A 17234-nucleotide genomic window follows, 5' to 3' on the forward strand; every position below is an offset into this window, starting at 1 on the left:
AAAACAGGCTACCTAAGTATGGTTCTCAATCAGAGACAACGATAGACAGCTGCCTCTGATCGGGAACCATACCAGGCCAAAACATAGAAATACAAAACCTAGACATACAAACATAGAATGCCCACCCACATCACACCCTGGCCAAACAAAACATACAAAGCAATCTACGGTCAGGGCGTGACATCCCCCTTTTTCCTCCAAACATAACAATGGTCATTATGGCCAAACAGTTCAACTTTTGTTTTATCAGACTAGAGGACATTTCTCCAAAATGTACGATTTTTGTCCCCATGTGCAGTTGCAAACCATAGTCTGGCTTTTTTATGACGGTTTTGGAGCAGTGGCTTCTTCCTTGCTGAGCAGCCTTTCAGGTTATGTCGATATAGGACTGGTTTAACTGTGGATATAGATACTTTTGTACCTGTTCCCTCCAGCATCTTCACAAGGTCCTTTTCTGTTGTTCTGGGATTGATTTGCACTTTTCGCACCAAAGTACGTTCATCTCTAGGAGACAGAATGCGTCTCCTTCCTGAGCGGTATTTTCTGAGGTCTCGGCTGATTTCTTTTGATTTTCCAATGATGTCAAGCAAAGACGCACTGAGTTTCAAGGTAGGCCTTGAAATAGATCCAAAACTATAGTTTGTTAACAAGAAATGTGTGGCGTGGTTGAAAAATGAGTTTTAATGACTCCAACCTAAGTGTATGTAAACTTCCGACTTCAACTGTACGTATAATTACAATATTCAAATTCATGGTAATAAACCTCCTTGGAATAGACAGCTACGCTGACAGACCTGACAGACCAGATTCTAGGGATTGTGCCGCTGTTCCTCGGATGTTGCTCGACATTGTTAGTGACAGTGATAAATTACTCCACACTTTCTTTTGTTGGGCTGAAGCAGAAACTCAGGACTGATAAAGACAGGCACGCCTCCTTACCCATATTAGGCTGTGTCTTACGGCTATTTTATCGGGTGGACTTACATTATATTCCTCCTTTTTTCCTGGGAAAATGAAGGCAATCAATCCACCAAGAAGCTGGAGAGAGAACGAATTGGATTCCACTTCAGGGCTTGAGATTTCTGTGTCCTACAGACCGAATGCAAGATTATATTTATACAGTCTATCACATTATAGGGTGGTATTACACAGATGTAGGATATTGTACCTGATTTCAATATTACGTGCCATACTTTATTGTAAATGCCCTTTGTTTGATATTTTTTCCCACATTGTTAGGAGCTAGTAACACAAGCATTTCGCTGCACCCTCTATAACATCTGCTAAACTGTGTACGCGACCAATAAACTGGGATTTGATTTGATGCTCTATTCCACTTATACTTCCACTTGTACTGTGTTTTCAAAATACCCCTCCATTTACCCCTCAAAATACCCCTCCATATGCCCCTCAAAATACCCCTCCATATACCCCTCAGAATACCCCTCCATATGCCCCTCAAAATACCCCTCCATATACCCCTCAAAATACCCCTCCATATACCCCTCAAAATACCCCTCCATATGCCCCTCAAAATACCCCTCCATATACCCCTCAGAATACCCCTCCATATGCCCCTCAAAATACCCCTCCATATACCCCTCAGAATACCCCTGAAGAGAGACATAATAAGTCATGTCAAACTGTGTATAAATAGCAGGAAATGCGTTTTAAAATGTCAAAATAAATTCTGGGGGAGGAGCCCCGGACACCCTTCTACTGTTCTATCCCCCCCAATATCTACACCACAGTTTCGCCATTGCTATGTATTGTAATTGCAGGCTATAAACAGATTACAAATCAAACTCTTTAAAACATATTAAAATGTCTGCCAACGAATACAAGAAAGCTCACTCCCAAATTTTTTTTTGCCAATGTTCTCATCATATGTCAAACCCATCTGTTCCATAATATAGTCCTCCTTGTATCCACTCCTTTCCACAACACACACACACACACACACACACACACACACACACACACACACACACACACACACACACACACACACACACACACACACACACACACACACACACACACACACACACACACACACACACACACACACACACACACACACAGCACTGGCCGAGGGAGCATAGAACAAAACCACAGTGGGGTACTGTCGCGGCATCGCTCATTATTTCATTAACTCTGATGACGTCCATGACAAACACAAACAAAGGCTCCACAGCCCTGTGTCAACATCAGATTGAAAACCTCCAAACAAGACGAGACATGTCATGATGCATCAAATAAGCTTTCCTTATGGTTGTTACGGTTATATCTGGTTCTCTCTTATCGTATCAGATATAAGTTGATTGTATGTGGAAATGATTGCCAAAAAGATAGATTCACAGTTGATGTATTTGGCCAAACAACAATATTAAGTCTATGTTATGTACATCTATCTCTACATGTGAATAGAGAGGGAACGTGGTGAAAGTGATGTGAGTGACAGCTTTCTCTCTGTTTCAGTGAGCTATTGAATGGGGGCAGGCGTGATTTGGATGAGGACATATGGATGCTGCTTCAGGACACTAAAAAGCATGACTGGCCGGGTGGAAGGTCACGTGCCCTGTCTGAAAAGCTGCTGTGTCGAGGGAACAGAAATATATAATCTTTCTTGGCCTTGGATTAAAACAATGCAGATTTAGTTTTTGTTCCCTCTTTCTTCCAATTCCTCCTTTTTCCCTTCATCCCCTCCTTCTTGCACTCTGTCCATGTGTCTGCGCGTATGGTTGGGATTGCCTGTGGTCTTATCTTATGTAATGAAAGTGTTTTTCATTGCATACTAAATCTCCATTGACTTTCCTTTGGGTGTCTGTGCCAACATTTTATGTAGAACGCTGTCCGTTGATCAGCCAAGTGGCCAAAGCTGGTCTCACCTGGCCTTGCCCTTAGCAGATGGTGTGCGTCTTTGTTTGTCTGTGACCCCTCCACACCTTGGAGGACTCAGGGAGGGCAGGCAGGCAGGGGGCCTGCTCAGGGTAGCAGGGGGGTGGGGTGGGGAGCAGGGGAGAATGGGCACACTGCTGGCGATCTATGGAGGATAGTCTCTTAAGGCTATGAGGACCGGCAAGTCGTGCATCTGCAGCCCCTCCTGAATGGACATTAGCCAGGACATCTGCTGATCAATAAACTATTTATCATCTTTAGAGAGGAATTATCCCTCCAAAGTTGAGTGAAGTGGGAGGTCTGGCAGTAGGTTTTGATAGATTATCTGTCCATTTTGAAATATCTTTGTTTGGATGTATTTCTCTTTGGGTCTAAAAGTAGTAAAAAGCAACTCTTTATCGTTCTCTAATGTTCAGCCACTTGGAATAAATGTATATTGTATTCCCATAGCTGTCCTTCACTTGTCTGTGTGTGTCCTTGCCTGATCAGGACATTACCACTACTCACTAGTACTGTATTATGCTTAGATGGTGAATTATAGCCACCAGAGCAGTGTGTTCATTTACCAGTTTAGCTTGCAAATGGGATTTCATCCATAGTAAATGGAATTATTTTCCTTCTGAATTCCCTCTAATTTATTTGGGCAATAATCCCTCCCTTCATGAAATTGCAGCGTCTCAGTTGAAGACCCTAAGGCAGCGTTATGATCGTCAAAAACAGTTCATAATTGAGTATATGATTAAATACATCTTTATCGAGTTCCATTTTGGGCGCAGACTGAGGGACACTTTCATTGAAAGAGAGCCCGTGTGTGTGTCGGCACGTGTGTTCATGTTTATGTTCGTGTGTGTTCATCCACTATGATGATAGCAGGCTAACGGAGGAGGCTTCTCCTCCACTGATGTTAACGGCTTGTGACTGTAGCTGTGCGGCTCACTGATGTTACTACAAGGCATGTCTCGACCTCAAAGACGCCTCTGTTCCTCCACCGCCGCCGCCGCCGGTCTCGGCAGATGAAAGGCTATGTAATCCTATGTGGAAGTATGCGGCCCGCTCTCCCTCTCTCCATCTCTCCCTCTCTCCCTCTCCAGATGATGAGGATAGGGCCGGCCTTCCCTTGGTATGCCCCACAGTGCAACTGCCCGCCCCAAGGCTCTGTTCTGCAGTCGTCTGACTTGGGTGAAGGCCATGCATTTGACAACTGTAATTGGATAAGTTGACCAGTCTAATGCTTTCATTTGATAATGCTAAGCCCCCACCAAAGACCTAATAAGGTCAATTGTGTATTTATGTGCCCTCCTGTGAGTGAGAGACTTAGCCTAATGCATTGATTAAAGGTCAGTTCCCCCACCATAGTCGGAGATAAATTAATCCATTGGTTTTCTATAGAAATGTTTTGCAGAGAGATCCCCCCCCCCCCCCTCTTTTTCCCTCAGAAAACTCTCATCAAATACATTTTTGTATTTGTATTTGATTGGATTCGGTGAAATATGTTTATTTTTGTAATCAGTGGTTGTTATTTCAAGCTCTTACATGTGTGCCCTGATGAAAATAGCGTACTTTGAGCTACTCAAGAGTAAATTCTGAACAGAGAACTGAACAATGCTTGAGGAAATATGCAGCATGTGCTTTTAGCCTGTATGTTCCATCTGTTTTTAGCATAAAGCTAACTTTAGCTTAGTCTAAGCTTCGTCTTAGCTTAGCTGCTTAGCTTAGTCTTTAATCATAGTACCGTGGAGAGCTGTGCTCACTGTTGTGCATCTTCTTGGTCAATACTGCACTGTACTATCTATTAATTGAAGATGAACTCATATAAATAGACCAGGTGATGAAAACACTTCGGCCAATTGGTTAAGGCCTGACACTGTTGTTGACCCATAACACAAGTCAGCCATGACTGCCACAGTACATTATATGGATCTCCAACCACTAACATCAACCCAGTCTGGTCCAGTACTGTTTATGTCCGTGGCTACTGAAAGATAGCCTGGTTAATCCAAACGGAACGCTGCATTCACCGTCGATCCCAATTGAACGCAGCGTTCAGCCTGGTTTAACCAGGCTTAACTGTAGGCTAACTGTAAGAGCCCTGTGGGTCTCCCGTGATTTATCAGTATGGCCAGGCCTGGCTAAAAACATGCATCAGTTTTATGGCGCTTATGAGAGGAAGAGGTTAATCGAATGGGTTAATGAAGCTTTTTGTTAATACATTCTGAAGGACGTGTCGTCCTAACTCGCCGTAATATCTCTGTGCTATAGTACAGTGGAGAAGGAAAGCACTTAGGCTAGTGACTGAAATGTTATGCTGGCCCTTTATCCAATCACCACCCCCACCATTCAGTCCACACGGTACCACAGTAGTGTCCTCGTGGGCCATGCAGTTCTCTTTATGATGTACTCAAGGTCAATCAGAAGCTAAGTGGTCATCTACAGTCGCGGCCATTTTGAATGTGAACGCATCCTCTTACTTAAGAGAAGTGTTTGTGTTCAATTCTTACATGAACGAGGTCAATGGCTACCCAGACTATTTGCATTGTGTGCCCCCCCAACCCCTCTTTACGCTGATGCTACTCTCTGTTTATCATATATGCATAGTCCCTTTAACTATACATTCATGTACATACTACCTCAATTGTGCCGACCAACCAGTGCTCCCGCACATTGGCTAACCGGGCTATCTGCATTGTGTCCCACCCACCACCCGCCAACCCCTATTTTACGCTACTGCTACTCTCTGTTCATCATATATGCATAGTCACTTTAACCATTTCTACATGTACATACTACCTCAACCAGCCTGACTAACCGGTGTCTGTATGTAGCCTCGCTACTTTTATAGCCTCGCTACTGTATATAGCCTGTCTTTTTACTGTTGTTTTAATTCTTTACTTACCTATTGTTCACCTAATACCTTTTTTGCACTTTTGGTTAGAGCCTGTAAGTAAGCATTTCACTGTAAGGTCTGTCGTATTCGGCGCACGTGACAAATAAACTTTGATTTGTTTTGATTTGGTAGGCTGTACAAAGAAGGGCTCTGTAAAATCTGTTCTAACCTCAGGGGTCTTTCCTGATTAAATAGGTTGAATAAATAAACGATATTACACAACATTATAATAAAGGGACTTTTTGTTGTGCTGCTTACAGTACTGTAGGTCCATTGAGTGGAGGTATTAGGACTGTTCTTGTGGAAAATCAGATCCGGCGAAGAAGAGTGGTCACTGTGGCCTTGTGTAATTACTAATGAACACTTTTATTTACCCAACCAACCCAATGGCTTCCACACCATTAATCTCATGATGCCTGCCATGCTAACTATGGCACCACATACACACATCACAGCGTTTGAGCCGCTATGTTGTTCTATTTTGAGCAAAATGGGTGGCATCTACAGTTGTGATGTTTTGAGTCATTAGATGTACAGTATATTAGGTGAGCGATTATTTCCTGAGATGTTTTGAGTGGAGTTCCTTGGATTTATTATCAAGGTAAGCTAGTAGGCTAAACAATGTTTTTGCTCTTTTGTACGTATTCACCAAAGCATGCAGTTGTTTTGACTGACACGGTCGCTTTTAACCGTTTGGAGAAACATCCTTGTATTGAGATGTGTGGCGAGATAGAGGAGGTGCAGGTCTGGCGCAGTATGCTTTTGGATGTCACAGTAGCTGCATCTGTGCTATTCACCTCCAGCCAAGTACCAGACTGACTCAGTATTGGGTTTAGGTGCTAGTAATGAATTAAACCATGCTGTGTCATTTCAGTATTGATTTCTTTTACAGTATTTATTGCTTTATAACATTGTATACGCTGTCGTTTTTTTGGTCCTGTTTAGCTCATGTGGTAGAGCATGGCGCTTGTGACGCCAGGGTAGTGGGTTCGATTCCTGGGACCATCTATATGTAAAATGTATGCACGCATGACTCTAAGTCGCTTTGGATAAAAGTGTCTGCTTAATGGCATTTATTATTAAATGTTATATATATATATTATTTTGTGTCAACAGTAATCATTGGTTAGACTGCTGGTCACAGATCAGCTATCTGGTCAGTTTGGCACGCCAATGACCATAGGAATCGTCTATACAGGACTGATCTGGGATCATTGTCCTCTTTAGAATCATAAAGAATATGGTGTTAAATCCAAACCTACATCCCCCGTATGTCATTCTCGCCCCGAGCCACAGCCCTTGATCATGACTCTCAGTTCCATTGCATTACACGGGAGTGTCATTGTACGAAGGAATCTTCTGTAAGGGGGAGTTTTGTTTAAGAGCCGTGACGCTGGGTCTGAACACTAACACGCGTGGCTTGCGTTACGGTTTTGGAAGCATAAGGACCTTACCTTTCATATCGTCGAGAAATCATTTGATACACACCTTTATAGGGTTAGTGTTCCTACACGGCCATATCTCCGAGTTACAGCTCGTGTTTACGGAAACCAGACGGAAGGCCGAGGGACAACCTTAGCCATCTACATCTAGCATGCCCTGAACACCTGTGTGGAACGGAAGAAGGCCGCCAGAAATGTGTTGTCACTGAAAAATACTGCCGGCTGCAACTGTGACAAGGCCGGTTAAAACAGTGTACAGTGTAGATTTTACAGTGTAGATTTTACAATGTAGATTTTACAGTGTAGATTTTGCATTTGTGAAATGATTGTGATGTGATATGAAAGTAGAGGCCTTTATGTTTCTCGAACCGTAACGCAATTGAGAACCGATTCACGTTTAGATGGAGTATTTGGCTGTCTTGGCTTCCAGAGCCAGTCTACCTCTGTAAATAACATATAAGGGCCTTGGACCATAAGGAGTAACGGTAGGCTCCTTAAGAGTACATCTTGGACTAGCTACCCCCATTCCCTTGAGTAGCACAGTCAGGCTAGGAATGGTGTCACACCCCCAACATATCACACCAACCCATTCCCTTGCTTAATAATGGAACATGACAGAGGCACATTGTCACAGATCCCACTCATCGTGTTGTACGTTCAATCTGGCCCCCCAACAAAATGTTAAATGGCTGTTCCAGTTTGCGGTCGGTGGGGCCATCCCAAAGTGGACGATCACAGCTCAGATGATTTCCATAGTCTGATTGCTGTCTAGGGCGGTGGTTGAGTGCAGTGTAGCCCGAGCGGTGTAGCCTGTGTGTGTGTTGGGTAAATAAACGCCCATGTTTACACTATGGCATTCCCACCGCTCGTCTCAACGTGCAAACAGCCCAAGGGGGTAGTCTGTTGACAAATAAGTATGAAAGGTGAAGAAAATGCTATCAACACTTCTGGTTTTAGTTTCAAAAGGGTATTTAGACTTTAGCGCACCTCATTTAGTGTTCAGACATTCAGACATGTATACAAATGCTTGGCAGTTGTGTTTGTCTGAGCCAATAAGATGTGGTAAATAGTGTTTGAGGCCCTGAAGATTAAGGAAGGGGGGGAACATTTATACACACACACGCACACGCACACACACGCACACCATTGCATTTTATCCCATGATTATCGCCCCCTGATTAGCGAGTGTCCGGGGGGGAACACAGACCTTGACGACGATGGCGGCAGAAACTGGTCACGTAATGCGCTCAGCTAAGTGACGCACGTCATCAACCTCCTCTGTCCTCCCTCGTCCACACATGTTTTAATAAGCCCTCCCGGATTAATGACATGAATGTCTGATGGCTGGGGGATTGTGGTCGCTTTTTACCAAGGAGGAGAGAAGGAGAGCCCCCCCTCAACTCCAATTCCCCCCACACCGCCCCTTATCAACCCTGGAAGGGAGGGCCCTTCCTCTCCCAGCAGTACCACCATCCACCACCCACCTTTCAGTAGAATGCTAGCCCGTTGGTGATGGTTAACAGGGGGGATGGTAGTAGTCGTGGTGGTGGTGGTGGTGGTGTTAGTGGAACCAGTCAGGTTGTGTGTGTGGGGTATGTTGGCACCCATGTGTTTACAAACATTGGAATCTGTCACTGACACTACAGGCAGTGGAGTAATGAGTTGATGAGTTGAGAAGATCACTTACCACACACACACACACACACACACACACACACACACACACACACACACACACACACACACACACACACACACACACACACACACACACACACACACACTAACTCACCCCTGGACATGTTTTTACACATTTTAAAACAATGTCCATGTGGTGGAAGTCCAAACAAACAGAGCTTCCTGTTTCGGGGGGATCGGATTCTGCTATGAGTGACTAGGCTTGGTCTGCTGGTTTCTGTCTCACTACAGACAAGCTGTGTTTCTGTGTGTCCATTTTGGATCCCGTTGTAGACATGGCCGTCGCTCAATGTTGCCGGGGCATGCAGTTTATTGAATTAAAGTGGGGGCTACTCCTCAATATTTCTTGATTATGTATCCGTTCCTGTTGACTTCTGAGTCCATTTATCTTTTTTATTCAAACAGGACAATGGGACTAAATTGGTGACCACCTGCTCTAGAAATCAAATTACACCCTCACCACATATTCAGATTGTGTGTGTGTGTGTGTGTGTGTGTGTGTGTGTGTGTGTGTGTGTGTGTGTGTGTGTAAGACACATCTGCAACTTATGATAAATGCAATACGCTTGATGCATGACACTTCGGTCATATCCAACATAATAAGCCGTCGTGAATATTCCCTGTTATTATGAGTATGTTTCTCACTGTCAATTTTATGGGACACAATGATCCAGTGATGAAAGTATGTAGTCTTCACACGCAAAGATTTTACGATCACGGCACAAACTTTCCAGCTGATGTTGCGTCCTCTAACCAGTTCAAATGTTGGCTTTCAGATCCTGCGTGTTCTCACTGGAATGTGTACGTTTCTAGTTTTACCACCATCTGATTGACTTCTAACTTCCTCTGACCCAAAATGCGGTGGTATGTGCATGTTTATTTTTCACCCAACTACAACTTTCACTTGTCATAAATTTCGCTAGGAGGCATCCGCTTCTGTCCCCTTTGGTTGTGGTGCTACTAATTGCTCATGTGTTTTTGAGTAATTGTTCATTTAGTGACATTAGTGACTAGTGCATGTTGGGCAGAGGGACTGTGATTGGCTAGGCTGGGAGTAGCTCTTCCTTTCTCTTCCTTTTTATTTTAACAATGACTGTTTTCGCCAGCCAGGACCCTTTCAATTTCCATTTCACTCCTCCAGTGTCTGTCCCTTTTTCACAGTGGAGGGGGGAGACAATGGAGAGGGGTCCCCTCCCCCTTCCTCTCCACTTCTCCCCCATTTCTCCCCCCTCGACCCTCGTAGGCGTCCTGATCGAGAGGCTCCGGGCTTTGGTTTGTCACAGCCATTCAGCTGAGACTGATTGTGATTGCGGCAGATGGGCTGGAGTTTGTCCTGGGCAGCCAAGCCTCTCTCTCTCTCTCTCTCTCTCTCTCTCTCTCTCTCTCTCTCTCTCTCTCTCTCTCTCTCTCTTTCTCTCTCTCTCTCTCTCTCTCTCTCTCTCTCTCTCTCTCTCTCTCTCTCTCTCTCTCTAAAGAGCTCAGTCAGAAACATCTCAAGCCGAGCTCCACTCACGTCCCTGAACCCCCCCCCAACCCCCCCACACTGCTGTCACCCACCCCTCCCCCATCTCTCCTACCCCCCCATCATCACCCACCCCCCTTCATCTCCCCAGAGGAAAGTGCCACCTTCAGAGCCAGCAGCCATCTCACCCATCCCTACACCCCCCCAACACATGTTAAACGTCCTGTAGCTTGAGCAGGAGAAAAGCGCTGAGGCACAGAAAGAGGAGGGACCTCGCGAGTGAGACGGAGAGACACAGAGAGAGAGACGGTGTGAGAGCGGCAGAGTATGTAACTCGAGTGTGAGCGAGAGAGGGGCAGAGAGGGAGAGAGACAGAGGAGAAAGAGTGATAAACGGCGTTGAGAGGCAGCAGTGTGCATGTTGTCAGAGAGAGAGAGAGAGAGAGAGAGAACGAGAGAGGCAGAGTGATAGAAACACACACAGTGTGTGAGAGTGAGGACAGGCAGAGATTGTGTACAGCAAGTCAGAGAGAGAGAAAGAGGGAGTGCAATAGAAAGAGAGAGGCTCGGAGAGAGAGAGAGGGCGATCGCTGTTCTGCGCAGTTGTCACACCGAGCAGAGGGCTGCATTGTGGATGTAAACTTTATCGTGGGTGGGATCAGTGGCTTGCAGCAGCTGCTGTGCAGTGCAGCGTGCAGCAGGATTACCATGTGTGTCAACTGAAGACAGCACACCAGGATGCATCACCTCAGGCATGGTAAGGAGAACAGCTAGACGCTCATAACACCACCACTCTTTTCCCTTTAAGACAGGAGATGTCCCTTTAAGACAGGAGATGTCCCTTTAAGAGTGGAGATGTCCCTTTAAGAGTGGAGATGTCCCTTTAAGACAGGAGATGTCCCTTTAAGAGTGGAGATGTCCCTTTAAGACAGGAGATGTCCCTTTAAGAGTGGAGATGTCCCTTTAAGACAGGAGATGTCCCTTTAAGAGTGGAGATGTCCCTTTAAGAGTGGAGATGTCCCTTTAAGAGTGGAGATGTCCCTTTAAGACAGGAGATGTCCCTTTAAGACATGGGAATTCAGTAGTATTTTTTCTCAGATTTTGTGGACTGGGGGCATCAAGCTTCTGCATCTGGTGCAAAGGCTTCTACGCGACCCAATAATAGTAGGCTATTGTGTTGGGCTTAACGGTGTTGTGTTTTCTTCCTGTTGTCATGTCATGTGAATTTCAGCCAGGTGTGTCCTTTAAGTTGCAAGGAGCCGCAAAGTTAAATGCAGTGTACATGCCTCCTTGCTGCGTACGTGTCGTTGACTGTAGCGTTATCATATTTGACCGGTTGTGCCTCTTTAAATCGGGGTCAGCTTGCTGTGAGCTGTGTTTGTCCAACTGGTTCCGATGAGCGTGTAGCCTAGCGTTAGCTACATTTCTTATTTCGGGAATGAGGCTACTTGCAGGAGATGATCCTGATTTGCAGGATCCTTTTACTAGCCAGTGCAGGGAAAAGGAGAGCAATTGTGTCCCCTGTTGCTTGTGGCAACGGCACGGGGGCCGGCCCTGTAAGCGGCTTTAATTCTGATTGATAACAGAGGGAATATGTGCCCAATCGTTCAAGGAGAGGTACAACAAGCTAGTCTGGGAGGTGTGTGTGTGTGTGCATGTGTGTTGGAATGTATTTCGTCCCCTCTTAGCCATATTAAAGATTAGTATGTTTCCCCCAGCAGTGAGTCTAATCCTGCCATAGAAACAGCAATGGTGGGGTATGGATTGTGCTCCCTTGCTGGGATTGTGTGTGTGTGTGTTCACATCATTACTGCTTTGGCTTGGGTGCTCCTGGCTCTCCCCCAGTGTGTGTGTGTGTGTGTGTGTGTGTGTGTGTGTGTGTGTGTGTGTGTGTGTGTGTGTGTGTGTGTGTGTGTGTGTGTGTGTGTGTGTGTGTGTGTGTGTGTGTGTTTTCTGGATGGATGTATGGATGGTTGGATGTGGCCAGCTCCATTGTACAGCTGTGGGGCTCCCGTGGACCCCTACCCCTATTCCTCCAGGACTGGTGAGGGGAGAGCTAGCTAGCCACATGTGCCAGCCCCACAGCAGTCACCGTATGAGGGGGTGACAGTACTGCATACACACCCTTATCAACAGAACCCTTAGCTGTCACTCAAACCCCGCTGACTTGAGTGACGGCTCCTATTTCTGTCTATTATCGGAGTAAACCACGAGGCGACAGAAACACATGAACATGACACCACAGGACCATAGGAGATGACATGTTTGAGGCCAGCAGCCTCTGAAACATACCTGGGGATTAGTTTAAGAGGATTGCGAAGTGGAGAGATTTGATTTGATGGATTTAAAAGTGTCGTGCTTCATGTGTCCCCGCGATGGATGAATGAAAACATTTTCTGAGTGACGTGATCTCCCCCCTCCCCCCCATTCTATTCCTGTACAGCGTTTGATGTTAATGTATGTCATCAACTGTACTATGTAATCTACAGTATATGGAGCCAGTTTATAGTGTGTTTTTGTGTGACAAATGTATTGTGGAGTCACTGGATTGGTTGTGTAAATGTCCTATTTGTTATAATCCCACTAAGAGTTTACTTTCAGATGAAACAATATGTTGAAAGTTGATATTTCAGTGGAAGTACTGTAAATGTTGTCATGCCAGTCCAACCAGTGATGTGGTGGCACAACATATTATCCACTCACAATGTCCTGCCAACCACTTTGCATGTAATCCAAATGTCTACATGGACAGTCAGCTTGTTGACAGACAAGCCGCTGGCAGTAAGCATGCAGGGATCACAACCGGTTACTGCCATCCTCTCATCAAATATTATGCTTTTAGTCCTCTCCCTCTCTCTCTTCTCACTATCTTCTCTCTCCTCCCCCTCTCTCCCCTCCTTGCCCTCTTCCATTCATCGACCCAGCTAGTATACTGGGTTCAGGTCAAAATGAATTGCTGAGGAATGTTCTCCTGTTCAATGGCCAGCCCCAGTGTGTCCACCTCATTTGCAGCCAGACTCGTTTCATTTGGGAAGAGGACCCAATTCCCCAGAGGCCAGTCTATCTCCCGCCCTGTGCTGTCCAGCACTGGGGTTGGACACACTCGCACACATGCAAACACACACTTAAATGAGCATGAACAACACCGCACGCACAGGCACACACACACACACACACACACACACACACACACACACACACACACACACACACACACACACACACACACACACACACACACACACACACACACACACACACACACACACACACACACACAGTGGGGAGACCCAGAGGCGCCCATAAAGCAGTAGTGGTGTGTGAGGCCTGAGTGTGAGTCCTGAGTTCCTCTCCCCTCTCTAACCCCTGGCTCTGTTTAGACAGTCTCTACTGCTGCTGACGACCACTCACATCAATTAAGAGCAGCAGTGAATGCATTCCTCCCATAGTCCCGCTACACATTTATCTAGCTAAGAACAGCACGTGGGAAACTCTAAAAACAGCAGAGGTCTTTGGAGGGCTCTCCGACATGGGACAAGCCAGTATGAGCCTGTTTCGGTCTAAGTCTGTCTAAGTTGCCCTGTTGAAAATGGGGCAAGGCAAATGCCTTGTCTCTGATGGATAGCTCAGTCATTTTGAGATTAGCAAGATTTCAGTTTGACAGCTGTGTAGGCTATATGAATGTATTTGTTCTATAGTCGCAGCGATTGCCAACATAGTTTCAAATGTGAAAGACATATTTCAAATGTGAAAGACATATTTCAAATGTGAAAGACTGTTAAATCCTTGTCATGTTGTGGTTGACTGCCTTCTGAATCTAGTGTCCCACTCAAAAGCAACATTAAAAGTTAATACCCCAACACCATTTATAGGCAATAAAAGGGTTTTCTGTGGTAACTGTCAATGGATGGTGTTGGTGGAATCTGATTACTCCTTTGCCTTTAGTGACAAAGTACAGTATTACCCTGTTAAATTATGCCATTAAAACGCCACATTCTTGTGGTTTAAAACGACTGGGTTCGCTCTACGGGAGTTCTCCAAGGTGAACATTTTAGCAGGACATTATTCCAGTCACTAACTGCTAAATTCCAAGGATTGCCAATCAGGTTTGGCCCACAAAATAAAGCCATGGATTATATTTCTCAACAGAGTCTTTATGCAATGACAGATTCTTGGAACACAGGCTTGTAGAACTCTGGTTGTTGTGCCTCTTTAAATATAACCTTAATCTTTGATTGTGTTGGCATCTATCCCTTTGATACATGTGTCCACTAAGGATTAAGTTTAAGAGACAAAACCGGTGGACATAAAAGTTAGTTGGAAACACCCCACATTGGATTTAGTTTTAAGACTTTAAGACTAGTTTTAAGCAGTATGCTTTCAGCAGTAACTGGGCCATAAGTTTCACATGCAAACTCTTTATGAGAAGATTGATGTGTCTGCCGTCATTTGAGAGTTTTTTTGGCATCGAAGCTTCATACTTTATCCAACAAAATTGTGATGAGAAAAGCTACAATGTGAACAGTATACTGTTGCAGCCTCACAGTCCAAGATGGAGGATGGAGAAGATGACAGGATATGTGACAAGCATTCATCTACTTTTGAAGAAAATGCTTTCTTTATTGTTAAAACCTGGAAACATAAGCTTCCATCATCATTCTTAACCAAGGACAGGTGTCAAACCATTCTAGTAACATCTCTTGATTGATCTTTTCACACGATTTAAAGATGCCCTTTTCGGGAAACAAAACCATGTATGACATTTGTTGGGAATGAACTGGAGCGTATTTATCAAGCCTCTCAGTTGGAGTGCTGATGTAGGATCCCCCTGTCGATGTCATCTTATTCATTGTGATATAAAAGGCGAAACTGATCCTAAATCAGCACTTTGAGTTACACACCGGCCCATGGCTTCAGATTGAGGTTAACCGAGCCTCGGGAATGTCAACAAACTTCAGCTCCCATCTATCCCAATCGTAAATCACAGGATAATTGTGGGAGAAACAAGCAGACCTCATCCACTTGCCGTTTCTTTTCTTTTTATTTGGCTCAGTGGGGTCAGAACTGTATTGGCTGCTGGTACCTGGCGCTCTCTTACATAGAGATGTAGGTGTGTGTGTGTGTGTGTGTGTGTGTGTGTGTGTGTGTGTGTGTGTGTGTGGGTGTGGGTGTAGGTGTGTGTCCACATCCGTATGTGTGTGTCAGTGTGTGACATAGCTAACACGTTGTAATGGCCTCTCCAGGGAGACCAGGGACCCTTGAGAGAACGAGAGCCAGTGTTTACCCGTACCTTTGTGTCTATTCTAGAGGAATGACTTGTTTGTCTGCTGCTGTAAAAGGGGACAGTGTTTGCGCTGCCTCTGAAACGATGGTCGATGGCTTCCCATTCACAATGAGTAAAAAGGGACCAGGGGTGGCCTTTAAAACTAGCCTGGATGAGTCAGCAGTAAACAGCCATAATGGGGTATGGAGTGTGTGTGTGTGTGTGTGTGAGGCTTAAGAGTGAGTCCCCCCATATTGAGAGGCAGTCAGTGCATTTTGAAGGGCCTACTGCAGAGCGAATGAAAAGCTTGTGATGGTTGTTGTCACGTGTTGGTCAGTGTGACATCAACACTGGCTCCATGGGGAAAGGAATGGACAGATGAAGACAACTATAGGAGTGATACACACATGATTACACATCGGAACATGAGTGTATACCTGAATAACTGGGGTTTGACATAGATGGTGAAAATACCCCACAGTGTGTGGTGTGCGTGTATGTTTGTGTGCATGCATGCATACGTGTGTGTGTGTGTATCTGTGCACGTTTGCGTCTGGTTCCAACACTGAACACCTGCAGTGATTTGTGACTGATGATTCAGAATCTCCATTCATCGTGCCTGAGCCGACTGTCTGTATTCTGTCTGTGAACTGTCGTGTGATGTCGGGGTATCGGAGGCCATTTCAGAGTACATCTGTTCTGTCGGAGTGTTTCGTTCCGTCTGAGGTGGAATGCTTCTGACTGTGGCTGATGTGGTTTAGAAACAATCGAGGTCAGCCGTGACATGCCCAATGAGAAAATGTTTAGAGAGACGGGGGGAGGTGTGTGTGTGTGTGTGTGTGGGGGGGGGATCCTTGCTCGCTAGGAACATTCTAAACCCTGTCAGACCCAAGGCTTCAGAGCAAAATTTGCCATAGCTGTCATTGGACAGAGGATTAGTGGTTTGTGTGACTGTTACTGATCGTTGACGGGTAATATGAGCTAAAGATCCTTGGGTTTTCTTATTGTGTGGAAATGAATGTGTGAACATATGTGTTGTAATTTCAGAAGATAAGGCAATTGGCAAAGCATATAATATGTGAACATCATCCCATTTGAACTTTTCCTACTGTATTTTGTAAAATATGTCTCTGCCTCTGAAAAGGTTCATGGTTCGTTCACTGGCTATTCTCTATCAAGGTTTTCCATAATTTATAAAGTGTTAAAATGTCTAAAAAGATGGAGCCATTCTTATCCAAAACGTATAGCTTCCCAACGATAGATATAGAGGTGTTCTTTGTGTGTTTCCAAAGAAACCTCATCATGTTTCATGTCCTCCATTATTGATGCATGCGGTGTGGTAACACTCATTGGCCATCTGACCTCCTCATTTCATGGGTGTGTGTGAGGTGATAACATATGGCTCCAACCTCCCGCTGTTCTCCCGTGTAGCCCAGGTCTGGACAGGGTACCAGAGGTCAGACCCCCAGATGTGGGTGGTAGATGTAGCAGCCTCTCTCTGCCTCTCAGTGCTAAGGGGGGACGTTTTCTAGTGACATGGCTGTAACTGCATAACATACATGTGCGTAGATGCACCTGCATACAC

General features: G+C 45.1%; 1 protein-coding gene across 1 annotated transcript in view; it reads left to right on the forward strand.

Annotated features, from left to right (window-relative positions):
* Positions 1–17234, forward strand: part of LOC120051302 (nck-associated protein 5-like) — a 155097-nt gene that overhangs the window by 45067 nt on the left and 92796 nt on the right. The gene's annotated exons all lie outside the window — the stretch shown is intronic.

This window comes from Salvelinus namaycush, chromosome 7, assembly GCF_016432855.1.
Source record: "Salvelinus namaycush isolate Seneca chromosome 7, SaNama_1.0, whole genome shotgun sequence".
NCBI classification, from domain to species: domain Eukaryota; kingdom Metazoa; phylum Chordata; class Actinopteri; order Salmoniformes; family Salmonidae; genus Salvelinus; species Salvelinus namaycush.